Below are 20,363 nucleotides of genomic sequence, written 5' to 3' on the forward strand. Positions count from 1 at the left end.
GTTCAGGAGGAAATAGGAATTGCCATTGCATGCTTGTTACACAGAAATTATCAGTGAAGTGCCAGCTCCTGAGAGAAGCTAACTTGGTTTTTGGCATGTTGAGAGAGGCTGATTGTTCAAAGAAACATGATAAAGGAAAGCTTTTAGAACAATGTTATGTAAATAAGCAAGAAGACTCTCGGGAGCTTGGGCTGTTCATCTTCGTAATTTCTCTAGCTTGTGATTTTGCCATGAAACTTCTTGCAGTTCTGAGTGATTCCACAGCTTCCCCTTGGCGCTTCTCTCAGAGAAGCAACAGCTGTGTGATCCTGATAAACTCTAGGAAACTGAAAATGCACCCAGGCTGCTCTAAACTCTGGGTCCACAGTGTTTTTGTGTGAAAACGCCATTGCTCCCTAACCCTGAAAATGCGCATGTCTAAAAGCCATGAACTGTAATGTCACAAAGTATCTTAGTATTCTAGCAATATAATAATCCTCACCTTTACTATACTTCAATTTAATAATAATTTTGGAAAAGCAACAGATAATGAAACTCTCAAGATAGATGAATGGATCAGGAAAATGTGGTACATATACACAATGGAATTCTATGCCTCAATTCGTAAGGAAACAGAAGGACTTGGAAAAAAATCATACTAAGTGAAGTGAGCTAGACCCAAAGAAGCATAGACGCTATGGTTTCCCTCATTGATAATAATTAGTACACTTCTAGGATAGTCCTAGCAGAAGATCACAATAGCTCAATAGCTATGTCCATATGAGCACGTAAGATGATGCTAAATGACATGAACTTTCAGTTATGGAAATAAGTGGTTTACCATTGTTGTTGTTATTTTCAGTATACCATGTGAAATTATGCCACTTTCTTTTGTCTTTCTTCCCCAGGGTTTTACCCCTGGTGTCACTGTAGCTGATTTCGGTACCCTGGGTATTGTACATATACTTAATGGAACTAGAGAAGGGAAGGGGAACAGCAAAATGGAGAGGCAGAGGGTAAAAGGCCACAGCAATACTTACAAAACTATATGCCATAATCCAACTGCACAACTCATGGGAAGGGAGGGCAAGAGGGAGGGGGAAGGAGGGAGAAAAATGAGGGGGGAGGTAACAAGTTGGATAAGAAATGCACTCACTGCCTTAGGTATGATACTGTAACCCCTCTGTGCATCACTTTGACAATAAATAAATTTAAAAAAGATTCCTCAGTTCTATCCTTTCTGTTTTAAAGTTTTAGCTTCTTTCATTCCCCCTCCCCAAAAAGCCAGTCACGTGAGGAATATAATCAAATAAAATAACAGACAAAAAGGGGGAATGGAGATAATAATGGGATTCAACTCGTGAGGGGGCCCTGGGTGATTTAGTTTGATTTTCATGATCAGAATGCCCATTTTAGAATTGATGTATAATGATTGTGCACATGTGTGGAATCGACTGTGGTACTGTAAAGTTGCTAATGGCACATCCTGTCTCCCAAAGGGACTCAGGAGAGACCCAGAGTCGTGCTGAACGGAACAGATTCGTCTCAGTAAAAGCTAGGCTCTTACTGAAATAGAATTTACCATCACATGACAGTGCGCCCCCAAAATGAGAATGAAGCTTGAACAACAAGCAGACAAGTGCACGGAGCCACGGACCTTGGCGTTTTTGTGGCTAAGGTGTCATCGCATGCTAAGAATAGGCACTTGCCAAGGACGTTTCCCAAGGACTTGGGCGGCCTCTGCGGGGATCGGGGACCGGGAAGAGCTCACGGGGACAGGGCGCTGGAGTCCTCGAGGGGGGCCCGGGAGCGAGAAGGGTAGGCCGAGTGGGCAGGTTGATGGTTTCATGGAGAGGATGGTAGATGAAGGGACACAAAGTAGCAGTGGCTATCCACGTGTCAGGGACTAAGGAAACAGGATGGACTAGGCGGGCATGGGATTACTATTGACAGTGTGCCACAACAGCGAGCCCTGTGCTGGGCAAAAGGAACCTGACCTGCTGCTGCGCCTGCTCCCTGCAGGGTTTGCCCCTTTGCTGCCCACTTACCCCACGGGAACGTCTCCATTTGTGCAGGTCAGGTGCGATCTCAGCACACGCCGGCGATGGTCACTCCCGGCACGGCGGCACTCGCGGTTGCCCCTGCAGGCTGTCCTGCCTGAAGGGGCCGCCGGCCTGGTGTGGTCGCACACTCCAGCCTGTGTGGTTGCACACTCCGGCCTGGTGTGGTCGCACACTCCAGCCTGTGTGGTTGCACACTCCGGCCTGGTGTGGTCGCACACTCCGGCCTGGTGTGGTCGCACACTCCGGCCTGGTGTGGTCGCACACTCCGGCCTGGCGTGGTCGCACACTCCAGCCCATGTGGTTGCACACTCCGGCCTGGTGTGGTCACACACTCCGGCCTGGTGTGGTCGCACACTCCGGCCTGGTGTGGTCGCACACTCCGGCCTGTGTGGTCGCACACTCCGGCCTGGCGTGGTCGCACACTCCAGCCTATGTGGTTGCACACTCTGGCCTGGTGTGGTTGCACACTCTGGGCCTGTGTGGTTGCACACTCCGGGCTTGTGTGGTTGCACACTCCGAACCTGTGTGGTTGCATACTCTGGCTGCTGTGGTTACACACTCCAGGCTTGTGGTTGCACACTTCGGGCCTGTGTGGTGGCACACTTGGCCTGGTGTGGTTGCACACTTGGCCTGGTGTGGTTGCACACTTTGGGCCTGTGTGGTTGCACACTCTGGCTGGTGTAGTCGCACACTCTGGCTGGTGTGGTCGCACACTCTGGGCCTTTGTGGTTGCACACTCTGGGCCTGTGTGGTTGTACACTCCGAGCTTGTGTAGTTGCACACTCCGGCCGGTGTGGTTGCACACTCCAGGCTTGTAGTTGTACACTTCGGGCTTGTGTGGTTGCACACTCCAGCTGGTGTAGTTGCACGCTCTGGTTTGTGTGGTTGAACACTCCGGCCGGTGTGGTTGCACACTCCAGGCTTGTGGTTGTACACTTCGGGCTTGTGTGGTTGCACACTCCGGCTGGTGTAGTTGCACACTCTGGTTTGTGTGGTTGAACACTCTGGCCTGGTGTGGTTGCACACTCTGGCTTGTGTGGTCGCACACTTTGGGCCTGTGTGGTTGCACACTCTGGCTGGTGTAGTTGCACACTCTGGCTTGTGTGGTTGCACACTCCGGCCTGGTGTGGTTGCACACTCCGGGAGGGCATTTCTCCACCGCCCTCCGCCTTCCCAGTGGAAGCTGCAGGTGTGGGCTGAGTGGGAGTCCAGGTGAGCACGCGCGTGGTGTGGACGGGAAGGCCCGGGTACCCAGGTGGTGTGGACGGGAAGGCCCGGGTACCCAGCTTCCTCCCCGCGGAAGGCGAGGCCGGCCGGGCTGCAGCGCGAGCCTCTCCCCCCAGGCGGGACCTGCGCCCCGGTTCCTCTCCACAACCACCCCCCCAGGCGTGGCGGGACCTGCGCCCCGCTCCTCTCCCCGGGTGGCGCGTCCGTGGCAGCGCCCGGCGGCCCCGCGGCCTCTCCTCAGCCCCTGGGAGCGGCGCGGGAGGACTTCTCCACGCGCCCGTGGACGTCCCCGCTCCGCGTCCCCGCTCCGCGTCCCCCGCTCCGCGTCCCCGCTCCGCGTCCCCCGCAGCCCCGCCGCCTCTGGAGCCAGGGCGAGCGCAGCGAGTTCGGGTCCCTCCCGCGGGGCCAGGCGGCGCGGAATCCGGGCCAGGTCCGGCGCGCCGTCACCCCCCTGGGTGGGTGCCGGGCCGTGGGGACCCCGCGAGACCCCCGTGGGGACGAGGCTGGTGCGCACGCGGCCCTCCGCGGGGACCCGGGGCCAGGACCGCAGGCCTGGCACTGAGGGCGGTAGCGCACGGCCCTGCGGGGCCCCGGCTTCGGAAACGAGACCCTGGCGGCCACGTCGGGCAAGACCGCGGCAGCTGCCAAAGGCGCAGCGACCCGGGGGGGGAGGAAAGGCAACGACGGGGTGGGAAAGGCGGGATTCGAGGTCGCCCTGCTGCACCCAGCCCCTAATGAGTCTCAATTCGTATTGTTTTCATCTGCCAAGCAAACAGGTTTAAGTACGCCATTTGTAAAAATGGTTTTCCAGCCTCTTGCCTGGTGACACTTCTGTTGGCACATCCCATGAACGTTTCCACCTCAGAACACCTCGCTGAGCCTGCTCGTTCCAGCCAACGGGAACGCAAGGGATGACAAAGTCACCGCGAGGATGCCATTTAACAACGCACACACGAGTCACGAGCCATGAAGAGTGCGGTGGGCCTAACGTCACCTGATAGGCAATGCTACACACTTGTATATGTGCGTGTGTGTAAATGTTTAAGATATTAACTCAGTGCATACATTGCATACTGTACAATGTATAAAATACATGAATTACATTCACTTCATTTAAATGAGACTGCACTTTCCAAGCCACAGAATATTCTCATCTTCTGTGGGACAGTTCAGGGGTCATGGGAATGCTCGCTCCCTTAAAAGAGCTACTTGGCTTTGCCTGTTTCTCGGTTTGCAATGCGGCAGCAAGAGACAGATGGATTCGAAGTAAGCCCCGAGTGGTCTCCTCAAGAGCGCTTGGCCTCGGGGTTAAGGAAAAGACGCACTGCCCTCTGGCCACACCCGGCGAAGGCGCCCCTCGAGGTAAGGAGCCCCGTGTGGCATTTCTAAAAGCACGGGCGTGCACGGCCAGAGAAGAGCTGACGAGACACTCTGGTGACAAAGCCCCTGGTCCTGAGGCCCTGCAGCCCACGGAGCCAGCTCCAAGACCCAGCCCAGGGCTTTCCCTCCCGGACCGGGGCAGATGACGGAGCCGCACGTCCTCGTCATGCAAAAAGAGCCCTTCATACTGCCGTTGCCGCCCTGCAAGACTTTTGGGAGTCTGGGAGGACGTCTGACCCCTGGGACTGTACCCCACTTCAAAGAGGCTCAAGAGCAGTGGGCAAGCTCCGGCCCCTCTCTTCCCCTGCGGGGCGCGGTCTAGTTCCTGCTGGTGAGAACCAGAGCTGAGCGGAGCAGGTGTTCCCTCCCGGCCCCGGCTCACGAAACCTGCAGGTTGGCCCCCGTAGTGAGATCGCCATTTGTGTCTCTCATTACAAGGATTTTCCCCATCATTTTATTAAATTAAAATATAAAACTCATTAATTGCCCGGTCTGAGTGAACCAACAGCTGGGAGAGTGGGTCCCCTCCTAATCCGCCTCGGGTTCTTCTAATCTGTGCATGACATGCACGGTACAGCTCATAAAATGATTGTTTAAAATGCAGAGATGGTCATTCCCTGCCTCTGTTTAAGACCCGTGGAGAGTTAACTGCCTGCAAACGAAGCCTGCACTTCTCGGTATGTCCTGAAAGTCTATAAAACCTTCAGAAGGCATCCCTTAAAATGATAAGTGAAGCTGAAGACGGAGAGCAAATGTCTGAAATTCACGTATCCGGTAAAGGATGTATATCCAAAAAGCAAAAATAACTTCCAGGAGACAAATAGCACCGTTTGTGAAACAGGCAAAAAACCCAATCACCTTTCACCAAAGTGGCACACAAATCACGAATTAACACCTACGGAGTTGAGCATCATTGTCAACAGATGATTCCGTCACTTTCATGCGACAGCAGCTATGACAGCGTGACAGAAAGGAGGGCTGGGGACGGGGCGGGCAGAGGACCTGACCGTGTGTGGTCTGGCTGTGAGGGTTCACTGGAATTGCCACGTCAGTTATGCCACTTCTTAAAATCGCCACGGACGCGTGTAATGACATCGACGGCACCACAGTCCGCACAAACGAGTGAAGGCAGGGAGGGCTTGCAGAAGTCTCCCAAGTGTATCCAAAAGTGGCTTGCGGGAGGCGCAGACCGGATGTCCTAGAATTTCTATCGTGGGGCTGAGGGCTGGTGACAGGCGCCATGGGTGGCAGATTGTCCCACCTCGAATTTCCTCATGCGCCCCAAGAAGGGACATCCGGGTCTCCTATCAATTCCCCACCCCCTCCCCCGCCACGGAGAGCACCGAGGGCCGGCAGCCCTCGGAGTCAGGTGGAAAGACGGAATCGCACTGACGAGGAAGGTAGCTGGCGCTCCCTGTCCTCGAGGGGCCAAGAGGCCACCAGGCCACCGTGTTGGCCCAGGAACTTTGTTCTGCTTCAAAGTGTTTGGGTCCTAGATCAGCATTCAAGAAATCCAAGGATGTGTTAGAATTCACAACTCCTTTCTTGCTTTTCCTCCGCTTTGGCTATGGCAAGGCTTAGGAAGAGCGTCTGTGTTGTTCTATACTCAGGAGTGGAGAGGAAGATCGGGACCTGGAGATCTGGATTGCCAGCCGAAGAAAAGACGTTCTTCTGTTTCCAGTGTAACCAGCGGCTGCTCGTAGTGGCCCAGAGAAGCACCAAGAGGATGACTCGGCTGGCCCAGGTCTCCAAAGCAAGGCCCTATCCAGAAAATGGCCGGTGTGTAAGGGGCCAGGGGTGGTTAAAGGGGTGATCCCTGCTTGGCACCCGTGAGGCCCACGGCCAATCCCCAGCACCACCGAACAAAAACCCAGTCATCCATTTGAGGCGGAAGCTTGCTTACAACAAAAGAAGACACAAACTCCAAGCCATGTTACGTAAACACTTTCAAGTTATAAAAGATAGGGAACGTTTTTATTCATTTAGGGAAATTATTTACCTCTGCATATATTCAAACACTAAAATGTTAAGGAAAAAGATAGATATTGTTGAATACAGCCACGGATAAGTCTAAAATCTTTATATATTATTTTGCAGGCAAAATTTGTAAAAAAAAAAAAAATTTCATTATAATCTAGGAGGATTTTCTTCAGAAGTTCATGACTGGATCAAAGTTGTGAGAAACATAGGGAAATCACCACAACCATTTTCATTGATTCTGGAAGGATACGGTGCTTGTTCCAAGGTTAGTAAATTTAGTCGTGTTTCACAAGAAATACTTGTTGCCAATGAGGAAAGAAAGTAGCTTTCTTAGTAGGAAAAAGCTAATCATGAAATGCGTATATGCAAAATATTAATTTATCAAGCCCATTAGTATTAGTCACCTGTACACCACTTCAGCATTGTGCTGGGTGCTCTTACCTTGCAAAGATTCCTGGGATCAAAGGCTGCAGAATTACCAGGGTTAAGACATTCAAGTTCCAAATTACTATTACTTGAAAGATTTTATGTCACATCATCATTAAGCCACACGATTCGTGTACGTAAGCCTCCAAAACCAATCCACAGTGGATTAGAGACTTGAATGATGAAATATGTCAGGAAAAAATGGAAGAATAGTTTTCACTCTCCCAAATGAAGAAAAGAAAGTGTGAATGAGTTCATAATAAATACCCGAACCGTGAGGAAAATAAAGGTGATGAAGTAGATTTATTAAATAAGTACATTAAACAGAGGTTATCATAAAGACAATACTGGAAGATGGCATTTGCAAAATATTTAGCTAAAAAGTTTTACTTTTCATAATATATTAAAAACTGAGAAGTGCAACAAAAGAAGGGCACACATTTAAAAAATAGGCCAAAGACATAAAGAGTATTGGACAGAAGGGAAATTTGTGAATGTCCACAAGAACATGAGAATTAACTCCACCATCTGATCAACAACAGAAATGAAGCCCCCGTGATGTAGCGTTGACCGTCCAGGGATTCGCGGTGGTGAAAGACCGTCGGGGGCAGCCGTGCACCTCTGCCAGCTGGGAAGAGCGTTTCCTCTCTCGGGCTTGGGTCCAGGACAAGCCTTGCTTCTCTGCACCGAAAGATTCAATTTGCTTCTTGGAAATTCCAGGTTATGAGAACCCAGCTCCAAATCCCCTCTCTTGGTATTACAGGGATGGGCGCTGCCAACATTCTCCTTCGCTGGCTGGCTCACAGTTAGACTCCGCGGGGAACCGTGGCGGGGGAGGGTGCTTGCCCGTCTGATCGCTGTGTGCCAACTTGGGCCAGGCTGTCGTGGCCGACGGCAGACGGAACCTCTGCCCCGGCTGCTCGGTGGGCTCTGCGAAGCCCGTGCTGCCCGGGCCTTCCTGGACCGTGGCTGGGTAGCCACGTGGTCTCTGCTTGCTCACAGAGCTCAGCGTCTCAGCTGACCCTGTTCCTGGGCTCCTTCAGGCCTCGAGCTACTTCGGAGTCTGCCATTCCTGGCCTCGTCGCCATTCACTTTCGCTCCTCACCGTATTCTGATGGTTTGTTCTTCAATTAAATTTTCTTCAATTAAATTCTTCAATTAAATTTTCACAGTTCACAATATTGGCAATACTTCTATCTTAAATGGATCCTAATTGATACAGTGTTTACAGTAACATGTTTTACAGTAAGAACATATTGGGGAGAAATCAAATACTGAACAACATCTATCTATACGTGTGAAAAGTTAAGTCACAGAAACGCTAAGGAGAATTAGAAAGCAGCAGGTTGGTTGACAAATGAAGGCAAGAAAGAACGTGAAGGCAAGTCATACGTATAAATGTCAGAAGCTAGAAAATGAGATGATCGGTTGCTAGAAAACTGTGCACAGAGTTTAAAACCAAACAGAATATTAAGATAGCCCTGTGCAGAAAATCGATCCTAATGATTACTCCTGAGACCCCATGATGGATGGGACAAGTCAGTACAATGCTGCTCTATTCCTCAAGCTAGACAGAACACATAGGGCTGTTTGCTTTTAATATTGTGCTTTTTAAACTATGTTTCACCTGGAGCTCCGGCTTATGACTGTAACCCAGAGAGTCAGGGATTGAGAGTATGGTGTTTTGAGGCCAGCCCAGACAAAAATATTAGCAACAGCTTCTTTACATTAAAAATGCACCTCCACATAAAAGCCCTTCCCGCTGCTCCACCTGGCGGAGATCATCGCAATATTCCATGCCAGCAACAGGATAAAACCAGAGGGGAGATTAAATGTTTAAAGACTTTAAAAATGAAAACGGGTAGAGGTTGTGGAGGATGCCTCTCACACCTCAGGATCTGAACGATGTGTGCAACAGTCCATCAGCCCACGAAGGCCTGTCCGGATGGCAAGACAACCCAATCGTTCTATATCAATTCACGAGATACTGTGAGCACTTACTATACGTACTCTACTTACTATATATGTCTATCTTATTTCTGAATATGTATTGCTACAAAACTGCAGTGGTAGCCCCAGTGGTATTACATCAATAGGGTGAGATTGGCAAACACCAGGGGAGGCTGTGTCTTTGAGGCGGTGGTGAGGAAGGTCTCCTGCGGGAGGGGAGGGACCCATGTGTTCGCAATGGAACAGGCCTGGTATTCCTGTCTCATGGAAGACCAGGAAGGGGCTCAGCATCAGAAAAGATGACAGAGTCATTTAGAAAAGGAGCCACACCTCGATCTTAAAGGGTGAGCCCCAGTGGGGTCCTGGCTTGTCAGCCCCCAGAAAGGCTGGAGGGAAGGACAGCAAGGAGAAGGAACAAACAGATGCCGCACCTTGAGAAGCTAAGCATCCCTGTACGCGAGACCATCTTCTGTGACCAAACACAAAATTAAAAATAAAAGACGCGGAAACAGGTAGCCCACCTTCAACTATATCCAGATCACAAATACAAGCACTTATTTTGAGTTAATCACAGCACCTTCCCGGGACCATCTGCGACAAGCAGCTCCGAGGCGCAGGCCTCCCAGTGACGTCCCAGATGAAGCAGCGTGAACACGGGAGGCGTGGACACCCCAAGGGAGCGCCTCGCCCCCCCACCCCTGCGGACGCTGGGTCCAGCCCCATTAACGTGGGCACGACGGCTCCCTAGGCAAGACCCAACTGAGGAATGCCCATTACTGTGATGGCAAAACCAAGCAACTTGACTGAATCCGCAAACATTTTTGTTCATCTTAATTAATGACACCGGCACGGAAGCCCAGGGCTCAAGCTTGCTAGGTATGCGGCGTGAGCCAGGTCCCAGGCCTTTGTCGTTTGGCCTGGCCTCTAGCACCCAGTCCTTCTGCTTCTGCCTTCTTCACCAGCTGGGGTTGGAGGAGTGGACCGCTAGGCCCAGCTAAATTAATTTATTTTAAATGATGCATCAAAACATAAAAGTTATGCTGGTGCCTCCTAATGTTTACATACAGGAACATCTATATGTTAAAATAAGGTGAAAGTATCCATCCCTGAAACATTCGTTACTTCTTTATGGAGAAATCCTTCAACATCATTTCTTGTAGTTTTTGCTTTCAAATGTGCAAACCAAGAGGTCTCCTGTTCAAAGCACACCAGAACACTTCCTACTTCCTACTCCTTCCTAGGTTTAACCCAGCACCTAGTTGCCTTCCTCTCGCCTTACCTTGTGGCGGGGGGGGGGGGGGGGGGGGGGGAGGGGAGAGGAGGGGAAGAGGGGTTCTTTTCTCCTCCTTCGTTTCCCCCTTTCGGTAGTCATGTGGATTGAATTCAGGGCCTTATACTTGCTCCGCTGGTGCTTTGCCAGGTCAGCCACACCCTGAATCCTGGTTATGTTACTGTGGTTGCTTTGTTTGTGTTTGTTGATTATTCCCTTCGTGCTGGGCCTGGGGCTTGCCCTGGGGGCGGGGGGCGGCTCTGAGCCTTTGTGTGAAGTGTTACCCACGCCACTTCAGCACACCTCCATTTCTGGCTTCTGGGTGGTCAGTTGGAGACCGGAATCTCAGCAACTTTTGTGCTAGGTTGACCTTGAACCATGATCTTCAGATCTCAGCCTCCAGGGTGGCTAGGACGAGGCACGAGCCGCTGGTGTGCAGCATTACCCCACGCTTGGCTGGTTATTTTAGAGATGAGATCTAGTTGACTTTTCTACGTGGATTGACTTCAAACTTCAATCCTCCGGATCCTGGCCTCCTGAGTAGCGAGGACTACACCCCTGTGAACCACTGGCATACAGTCAGCGTTTTTCCAGTTACTTTGGATTTTGTCAACAAGTTGCAAAACCAACCATGTATGTGAGCTCGGTCAGAAAGATAAAAGGCAGTGTACACGGCTATCCTTATAATTGATTGGGGAAGACATAGCCGTGCACACAGGGGTGTGGGATCAAAGCACCTGACAAGGGAGAACTCAAACAAGAAATGCTGAACGCAAGTTTCTAGCTCTACATTACAGAATATCACTTTTCACCTAACAGCAAAAAGGTCTGCTGCCCCTCCCACTCAGGGTTCTGACTGGTCATCGATGAGGCTGTTTTCCGGAGCTCCCGTTTGATTTAACTTCTCTAAAAATATCTCATGCAAGATGTGTTCTGTCGATGCGACGGGGAGGTGACAAGAGTCCCGTGATGGAAGCTGCCTCTCTCTTCTTCCCCCCTCTCGGCCATCTTTTACTCGTATTATTATTATTCATATTACTATTTTATTCATATTATTATTCGTATTATTCCTGCAGTGGTCAGTGATGGGGCTTGGTCTCCACGGCCGACTCAACCCATCACACTGGAGATGTGGGGCGGGAAGCTGCTTCGCCACGACAGGGCCCGAGCCCCCCCAGCAGCCCCAGACAGGAGAAAACGGGGGGCCGTTTCCAGTCCTCCTCTTACTGAATTCTGCGCAAGAGAATCGGGGGCTGGGTGGCCGGAAACAGCCAGGACAAAGCCCGCCAACCGAGCGCCGGGCCAGGATTCCAGCTAACGTCCGAGGCGTCAGCCAGGAAGCTGAGGTCCGGGGTGGTGAAGCACCATTCAGCGGCAAACGCTGGGAAAGAAGCGTGAGCAGGGGTGGCTGTGGCCCTGGGCCCGGCGCGGTTCCTTAGTGACCGTGCTGTACGCGCGCCGGAGGTGCAGGCAATGGCGTGTGGATGGATTTCCGGGTCTACGGGTAGCTCTCTCCTGGGTCTCACTTTCGCGCCTCACTCCGTCGATGCGTCCACCTTCGGGGGGGTTGGCTGGGCCCCTGAGGGGCCGCATCAGCTCTAGCCTTCTCTCCTTCAGGGGTGCCAGCCTCCTCCAATGCCCAGTGCCGTGCCAAGCAAAGTTCTATTGGTGTTTGGCATACTCACAATAATTACAGTGTTTCTAGACAAGGTGTGGTCTAATCGGTAAGGAGCCAATGATTTTTTGCGATCTTTAAAAATAATGCACATGTACTTAAAATAGTGCACACAGATGACTACAAATTACTTACTAGTAAGTTCTTATGCGTAGTCGGCCTTCTTATAGTTCTTCATTACAAAGCACTGATCCCCCGGTTTTTGTGAATATTTTAATTATTACTTAAAATCCGCATATTATCTGTAAGCACAAGAAGTTGCAAATGTAGCTTCTAATCACACAAACTGAAAGAGCAGGGCCAGGTCTTTATTGTGTTTTTCTTCTTTTATTTAGTCTATTTCTTACAATCACCAACAAAGGAAAAAAGTTATTAATTTAAGCTACATATTCTGTTAACGTGCGACACATACAAAAGAAGCGTACCATGGCCTTAATTAGCATTCAGTTTTCCAGCTTTTTTCTTTTCCTTTGTTGTATATTCTTTAATATTTGAAGGTGTGTCTAAATGAAGTCCACACAAAGCTGAGGAAGTAAGCCCAGTCCTAAGTCCGGTGCTCTGCTTCTTACAGCTCTATGACAAACAGGGCTGACGGCCTGTGACCGCAGCGAGACCCGGCGGTCCCAAGCTAGCCGCAGGAGACGCGCAGGCCATCCTTCAATCGCTGCCTGATGAGCCTTCTGAAAGAAGCCTCCGGAAAGAACTGCTGGGTTGAGCCATCCTTTCATGGGCTGACCCACGGAGCCTTTGGAAACCTATTCCTCTGGCCTCGCGTCTGCCACGGAAAGCCAGGTGCAGCTGGGGGGCACCCCCATCCGTCCTCGCGTGAGGCCGGCGGCTGAGACAGCCTCTGACCTCCGCCGGAGGAATCCCCGCCTCAGACACATTACTTCACACCTCCTCGCCCGGGATCCGCCGCCGCAGGCCTCGAACCCAGGAAGCCCTGAGCACGGCCCACGCCCTCCCTCCCCCTCGGGGCCGGAGACGCGGGCCGCTGCTGTCACAGTCCTGTGGAGCGCTTGATTCAAATCACGTCTCCTAACATTCCCTGTGAATTCCAGATCTCCGTTTAAGTGCCGCTTTGTGTCTCTGGAAGATCACGGATTGTTTATTTAGTCAATTTCCAACCTATCCATTCACCGGAGCGGCTCGCTGTCGTGAGAACAGCACCCGCGGCGCAGGTTTTATTGTTGATGTCGAGGCTGGAAGGCAGATGATGAATAGAGTCGGTTCGGATTTCTACAAGGATGCTTTGCCGTCGGTCTTATGTCACGATTACCTAGACCCTCGTTCCTTATTAGGAGGTTCTTAATTTGTCTGTGCTCAAGGCCAAGGACAGTGGCCCTTCTAACGCCATGCCTCCCACAGAGCTGGGGTTACAGGCCTTCACCACAGGGAGGTCCCCCACAAACCTATGAAACGTTCTACCACAAATGAATGCACACATCCTTAAGCATTGGAGAGTGCAATCATGGCTACATATTTAAAACCAGTGAATAGTGGTACCAGCATAGGGGATAACCATAGGAATTTGGGGACTCCAGGACACGGGAAGCGATAGAGGCGAGGCGGGGAAGTCCTCTAATCCTGGCTGCTGGGAGAGCTCGGGTGGACGGCCATCCTCGTCGGGCCTCTGGCCTGGCTTCCCCGCGTTCTGACCACGCGGACGTCTCTGCGCTCTGCGCTTCCCGTCCAGCGTTCCATCCTCCATCCAGCTGCCCAGGACACGTGCCCTCGCTCCCTGTCTCCAGGGCCTAACGCTCGGCTAGCTTTATTCCCCTGCTCCTGGGTCCCCTTCACCCTCGGCCCCGGCTGTTTGGCATCTTTCTTGTATTCCTGCAGGGGAGGCCAATGGCGCTCGTTTCCACAGCTGAGATCCTGCCGTGACCGTGGTTTTAATCTGTGAGACTGTCCGTCGCTGCGCAGTGACCTGACCCCACGCCTGCCAGCAGCAATCCCATCCTCAGGGAAGTCACTTCCCCGTGCGTGTGCGTGTGCGTGTGTGCGTGCGTGTGTGCACGTGTGTGTACCACTGCACGTCTTTCAGCATTTTCTGTTTTTCAGTGTATTTAAATGTCTTCGTTCAAATGTATCTGCAAGAATTTAATTGTGTTGCTATTCTGGGTGAGACTTCTCTCTCGATTTCTGATTTGTTGCTGCTATCGTAATTTGTAGCCAAGCAAATACAACAGATGCTTTGACAATGATTCCAGATTTTTCATGATCATTTGTACTTTTCTAACATCCTTCTAAGTTAGCTTTTTATTTTTGCAGTAGGAAAACTTTACCTTTTTTTTCTTTTTTTAATTATCTTTAAGAAGTTGTACAAAGGAGTTGCCATTCAGTAAAGCATTTTATGAATACTATACATCTTGATAAATGTCACCACTTTCAACATTCTTACCCATCCCTTCCCTACTCACCCCTCCCCTCACTTTTGTTAATTTTGTGGGATGTACATTGGATTTTTAACGGCAGTCTTCCCTTCTCTTCATTTGCCTGCCTCTTTCCCCTTCACCCTACCTACCTCTTTCCAGCATCCAACATCCTGTACCAACATCCTGGTGTTTTATTGTGCTAAAACTTCATCTTTGTCTTTCCAAGGAATTACACTATTTGAGTTCTCCCTTGAATCTACCATACTTCAGTTAACACGTTTGTACACACTTGCGTACCACACAACGTACTCACTTACAACTGATGTTTCACCAGCGGCTTATGGGTCCTTCAGACTTTCCACCTAGACAGCTCCAAGTTCCATGAGTACAGATTGCTCTGTTTCTCCCTTTGAGACCAGTGGCTTTTTATTTGTTTTCATGGTCTAATCAATGCTACCAGGCCCCCCCAGAACACTGCCACTGCGTTCCTGGCATTAGGTGAAGATGTTCGGTGCTCAGCTCGCTTCATGCTGTTAGCTGGTACCTGCAGCCCTTTTGGAAACGCCTTTCTCAGTCTCAATCTGTTTCTTCCTCCTCTCAGTTTAAGAAAACTAAAATAGAATACTGCCAAAAGCCTCCCCTGGACCAGTTTAAGAAAACTAAAATCGAATACTGCCAAAAGCCTCCCCTGGACCTACTTAAAATATGATAGACACATTTTATTCTTTCACAATCCATTACTGCATTGAATTATATTTGATTTTTAAGGGCTGAGCAACATTGCATTTCCGGGTAGAGATTACATTGTCGGTATCTGTTATTCTTGTTATATAGTGTTGGATTTTTTAATTAAAATACTTCCAGGGTATTTGCATCTATGCTTATGAAACATTCTACTCCACACCTATTACTCTTGAGTGAACAGGGAATTCGTCTGAGTTATTCCTTCCTTCTAAATTTTCTGGGAGAATTTGTATAGAATTTGTGTTCTTTCCTCTTTAAATACTGGCTAAAATTCACCAGGAGTCAGTCCAACCTGGGTCTTAAGGTTGATTGTGGGAAATTTTTAATGTATACATTCAGTTTTAAACAGAAGGTGGTGCAGGTAAGTTGTTTTAGGTAGAAAGCTTTGATAGTTGGTTTCTTTTGAGAAATGTGCTTATTTCGTCTACGTTGTTGAATTTGGTAGCATTAAATTATTCACAATATTCATCATTCTCTTAATATGTATACCAAGTTGTGTGATCCATCTCTTATTCAAAATACTGATTCTGAGGGTTCCATCTTTTTGCCTGATAGAGCTAGCTGAATATTACTGCTAGTGGTAAACTTACAGGCACGCATGGATGTGCTTGCGACAGAGCCTTGCTATGTGAGCCCCAAGGTCGCCTCACACTTGGGGTCTTCTGCCTTCAGCCTCCGGGGGCTGGGGTCGCAGGTGCAGCCACCACGTCTACCTTCTCAAACGTCGGTGTCACTGTTTTCCTCCCTTCCTTTAATACTTCAAGTGCTGGATTCCACCCTCCCCACCCCACAGGCACCGCGTCAGGCCCCTGACACTTGCACTAGTGCGTGTACACACGGGAAAGGGAGCTTCCGGTAGGAGTATCATTCACGGATCTCACCCTCCTGGCTGTGGATGGGCTCCTGGAGAAAGACAATTCCCGACGGGGGACGCAGAATTCCGGTGGTTTCAGTGACGGCCTGTGGCATGCTGGCTGCTCTGTGCGCACCCCCAGGACCACGCCGTGCAGCCCGGCGGAAGCTCCCCGCTGCGCACCCTCCCTCCCGGTCCTCCCCCTCACGGGGCTGTGCCACCTCCCTCTCGCAGTTCCAGGCTGGAGGTGCCGGAGGGGCCGGCTCGGGCCCGGGAATCCTTGCCTGGAGCGGGGAGAGTCTGGGCTCTGCGTCCCGTGACAGAGGACCCTTCTCCCGGGGCTCATCAGATACCGCTGGAAGAGTTTGCTAGCTCTAAATATTTCTTTCCCTAGGTAACCGAGAATACCATGTAATTTGTAACGATGACTTGGATAATGAATGCGCACCGCAGTCAGATATTACCAGCTGTAATTGGCGCACCTTTCATCTGCTGTCAAGCAGAGTGGCGAGGATGAGGACTGCAAGGCGGCTATCATCTCCCTCATTTCCTCACTCAGACAAAAGGCAAAAACGGTGCCTGTCTGTGCTGATAGGCGTCTGATCAAAGCTGCAGAGAGCTGTCAGAAGCCAGCCAGCCCGAGCAACCTGACTACCCCTAATGCAGCTCTGCCTTTGATCTGCTGGCAGCCCAACTGGGGTTCTATTTATGTAAAAAAAATAATAATCAGGCTTGTAATGGGAGAGAAGAAAGTCTCTCCAGTCCTGATGCTACTTTTGTAGTGTGATAAGGCTAAGAAATGTGCACTTTCTGGAGTGTGTGTGTGTGTGTGTGTGTGTGTGTGTCTTTGAACTTTTTCAGATAAATTTGGTAGTGGAACCAGACACTTGCTGGGTCCTGGGTCCAAACCCTGGTATTGGGAAGGAAACGGGGAGTAGGCAGGAATCTGAAGGCTAATAGAAAGAAATTTCCCTCCTGAATGGCTAGGAAACAAGCTTAAGCAAAATTATAACCATGTTGGCTTCTGCCTTTTGTCTTTCAGCACCTTCTGCCAGACATAGATTTAAGGAAGCAGAGCTGCTATTAGATTCGATGATTTGGGGCCAAGTCTCAGGCCTCTGACTCCATTGCCAAGGGAACTTAGAAACACGCCATGCACATGTGCACTGCGGTTGCTCGTGTGCTCTGTCCTACTTGGATTCATTCCCAAGTGCCTGGCTTACTGTGAGCACTGGAGGAAGACGTCTGGGTGTGGAAGGAAGACGGCTGGAATGTGGTCATGAATGCAATAGGGGAAGTGTTTGAGCACCGAGCCAGACAGATAACAAGGATAACAAAACTTAACCCTTCTGCGCCAATGGGTGCAGATTTCTCCTTTCTCTGTGCAGAGCCCTTGCCTGTGGAAATGCAGCAAGCCTTCCCTACCATCAAGACTCTCATAGGCAGAGCACCAAGTACGTGATAAGAGCTTGAAGACGCCCCTCGCTCTAGCCCCATTTTCTCATCTATAAAACAAGGGTCTTTATACTACAAGATATCCAAGGGGCCTTCTCGCTTGAACTTCCTGCACTTGTAGACTTTGCCTGTGTCCCTCCTCTTCTCACTTCCTTCCACCTCCCCCCATCTGAGCCTTCCCTCCCCACCCCCAACCCCCCACTAGGCTCAAGCTGCAGGAATTACCCGGCTTCGTATAACTGGGAAACTGAGCAACAAGTTGTTCACATGCTGATGAGTCTGTTCAAAACACACTGCACGCCAGGCCTATCCACCGGCAGAGCAGGCAGAATTCCCACCCACCGACACATTCTTCTTTCATTTTTTTTAATTTAATAAATAATTTTAAAGACCTGTCTCAGTCCCAGATCCAGTTCTACCTCACCTCCTTGGTCTGAAGCACTTTGCAATAACTCATACCAATAAATTGGTCGTACAGTATTTTTTAAAAATCCGGTTAATAAGTTGATACTGTGATACCACAAATCCTGCATGGTCTTTTTTTAAATTTTTTATTATCAAACTGATTTACAGAGAGGTTACAGTTTCATACGTTAGGCATTGGATACATTACTTGTACTGTTTGTTACCTCCTTCCTCATTCCCCCTCCCCCCCTCCCCCTTCCCCCCATGAGTTGTTCAGTAGATTTACACTAAACAGTTTTGCAAGTGTTGCTTTTGTAGTTGTTTGTCTTTTTTTTTACCCTGTGTCTCTCGATTATGGTATTCCCTTTCAATTTCCTACTTCTAATACCAGTATACTCCTGCATGGTCTTATCATGATCAAAAATGCATTTTTCTTAAAGCTATCTTTCAATGAGGGCACAGGCATGCTGGGCACACGTGCCCAGAGCTCTTCCTTCCCTGCAGACAGGGCGGGTAGATATCTGACAACTGGCTCCTAATGGCGCCTGAACGCACCCCAAGGATGCCCTGGGCAGTGCCCCATCTCATGGAACACCTGCAGCCTCGCCCTGCGATGGAGGGTAGCACACTGCACGAGAACTCTGCTTCCCCGTCCAAGTTTGCAGTGAGCACTGGCCTGTGGATCCTTTGATCCTAGTTCAAGTCCCATCTCTTGACAAAAGCCCCCCGGACGCTCTCTGAAGCACCACGTGACCTCCTTTGTATGGATTTGGGTGCCTAGGGATTTTCTTGACATGGTACAACAAAACACCATGAGACAAACAGCTTATTAACAGTGGGAATCCTCGGCCTATCGCTCTCTAGACTAGGAAGCCCAAGATCAAGGTGCTAATGGAACCCACTTCTCTTGAGCACCCACCTTTAGGGCCAGAGCTGGCACATTCTTCTGTCTGTGTGTGGTGGAAGGGCGAAGGGATTGCTCTTGAGCCCCGTTGACAAGGTCACTGATCCCACGTTCGAGAGGAGAGCCCCCAATTATGAAATCATGCGATCAGCCCCTTAGGCCACCTTCTCATAGCGTCTCATCAGCTCTCAGCCTCCTGGTTTAGGGGAGATAGGAACAGACCACAGCACCCCGCTTATTTGGCTTTGTCTGCGCGTTGTCTGTGATGTAAACTGCCCTACACCATGTTCTCAGGGCAGCTCAACCCCAGGGCAGTGACAGCACAGACATCTGACGGTCCTGCGGGATGTCTCCATTGAATCCATCGTTTATTCCCTGCCAGGCGGATCCCTGTGTCAAGCGGGTTTCCACACCCCTGCCGTCCCACGTGGGTGACCTTCTCCCTCCCTAAGCTCCGGCGTTCTCTCCCAGTAATGGTTTATTCCACGCACGACAGGTGTCCAAGAAGCATTGGTTTGTGTTAGTGGTCGCTGAAACGTTCTGATACATAGTTATTTATTTAGCAAACAATTTTCGAATTGGAGATTTATACAGCTAATTTTCAAACTTAGTATGCTCAAGTGACTGTACATTCTAAAACCGTCGACTACAATACACATCGCATAACAGCCTGAGTAATCTATCCTTTATTGATTCTTAAATGTCAGGCAGGTTTATATTTGAAGTCTGGTGTTAAGTAAATGTAATACCTTCATTCCCTGAATCACTTGGGGAAAATGTTGCCCTTTCAAACAAGCTAACAGAAGAAGAAACCTTTCTCCCTTTCTGCCATCCCCACCCCAAAGAAGAAAGGAAATTTCTAAGTAGTAACTTCTTTCTACTTCAAGTGAAATACTTTATGAGAAGGAAAGGATGGAATTCTTACGGCATGCGAATGCACTCCGAGGAGACCAGATCGACCTATGACCTTCACCAGCTTCCCCTATGACCTTCACCCAGGTCGCATGGCTGGCTGGCCACGGTTCTCCCGAGGCGTCACTGGCACAAGTCTCCTGATGCCCACTTCCGTGGCTGGAGGTTGAGTCCCGAAGCGCGTGCACCACCACTGCCTTCCGGGAGGCGTGGTGGTGAACGCGCACAGCACAGGCCGTGGAAACCGCGCATACACACAACACCTGGCGTGGCATGAACTCCGAAACGCTACACCCCTGACTCCAAAAGTATAGATCCCTGGGAATGTTTTTTAAAGAATACTGATTATTACAATAATTGTTCTTGAGAAATTGTAGGGAAAGTCCGTGCTGTTCCACTCAGAACAGCTCCTGCTATGAAGTCAGCATCATGACTTCTCCCGTGGAACTCTACTTCTCACAAGGCACGTGGTCCTGTGTCAAGAACCAAGCGGATTTATACCTATTTTGGTTGAAAAAATGGCCTTGCAAATGTGTGTGTGTGTGTGTGTGTGTGTGTGTGTGTGTATCTAGACAGATAGATGATAGATAGATAGATAGATAGATAGATAGATAGATTCCCCAGAGGTGTGTGAATGAGTTTTTGGTGTTCAGGTGGATCAAGGGAAGTCAACGTTTATTAAAAACAACTCTGAAGAGCTGGATCTTGTGGGTGTTCGTGCTGGGTCTCACGTGATTTCTTCAATGTCAGCCTCATTGCAGG

The sequence above is a fragment of the Perognathus longimembris genome, chromosome 8, assembly GCF_023159225.1.
Source record: "Perognathus longimembris pacificus isolate PPM17 chromosome 8, ASM2315922v1, whole genome shotgun sequence".
NCBI classification, from domain to species: Eukaryota; Metazoa; Chordata; class Mammalia; order Rodentia; family Heteromyidae; genus Perognathus; species Perognathus longimembris.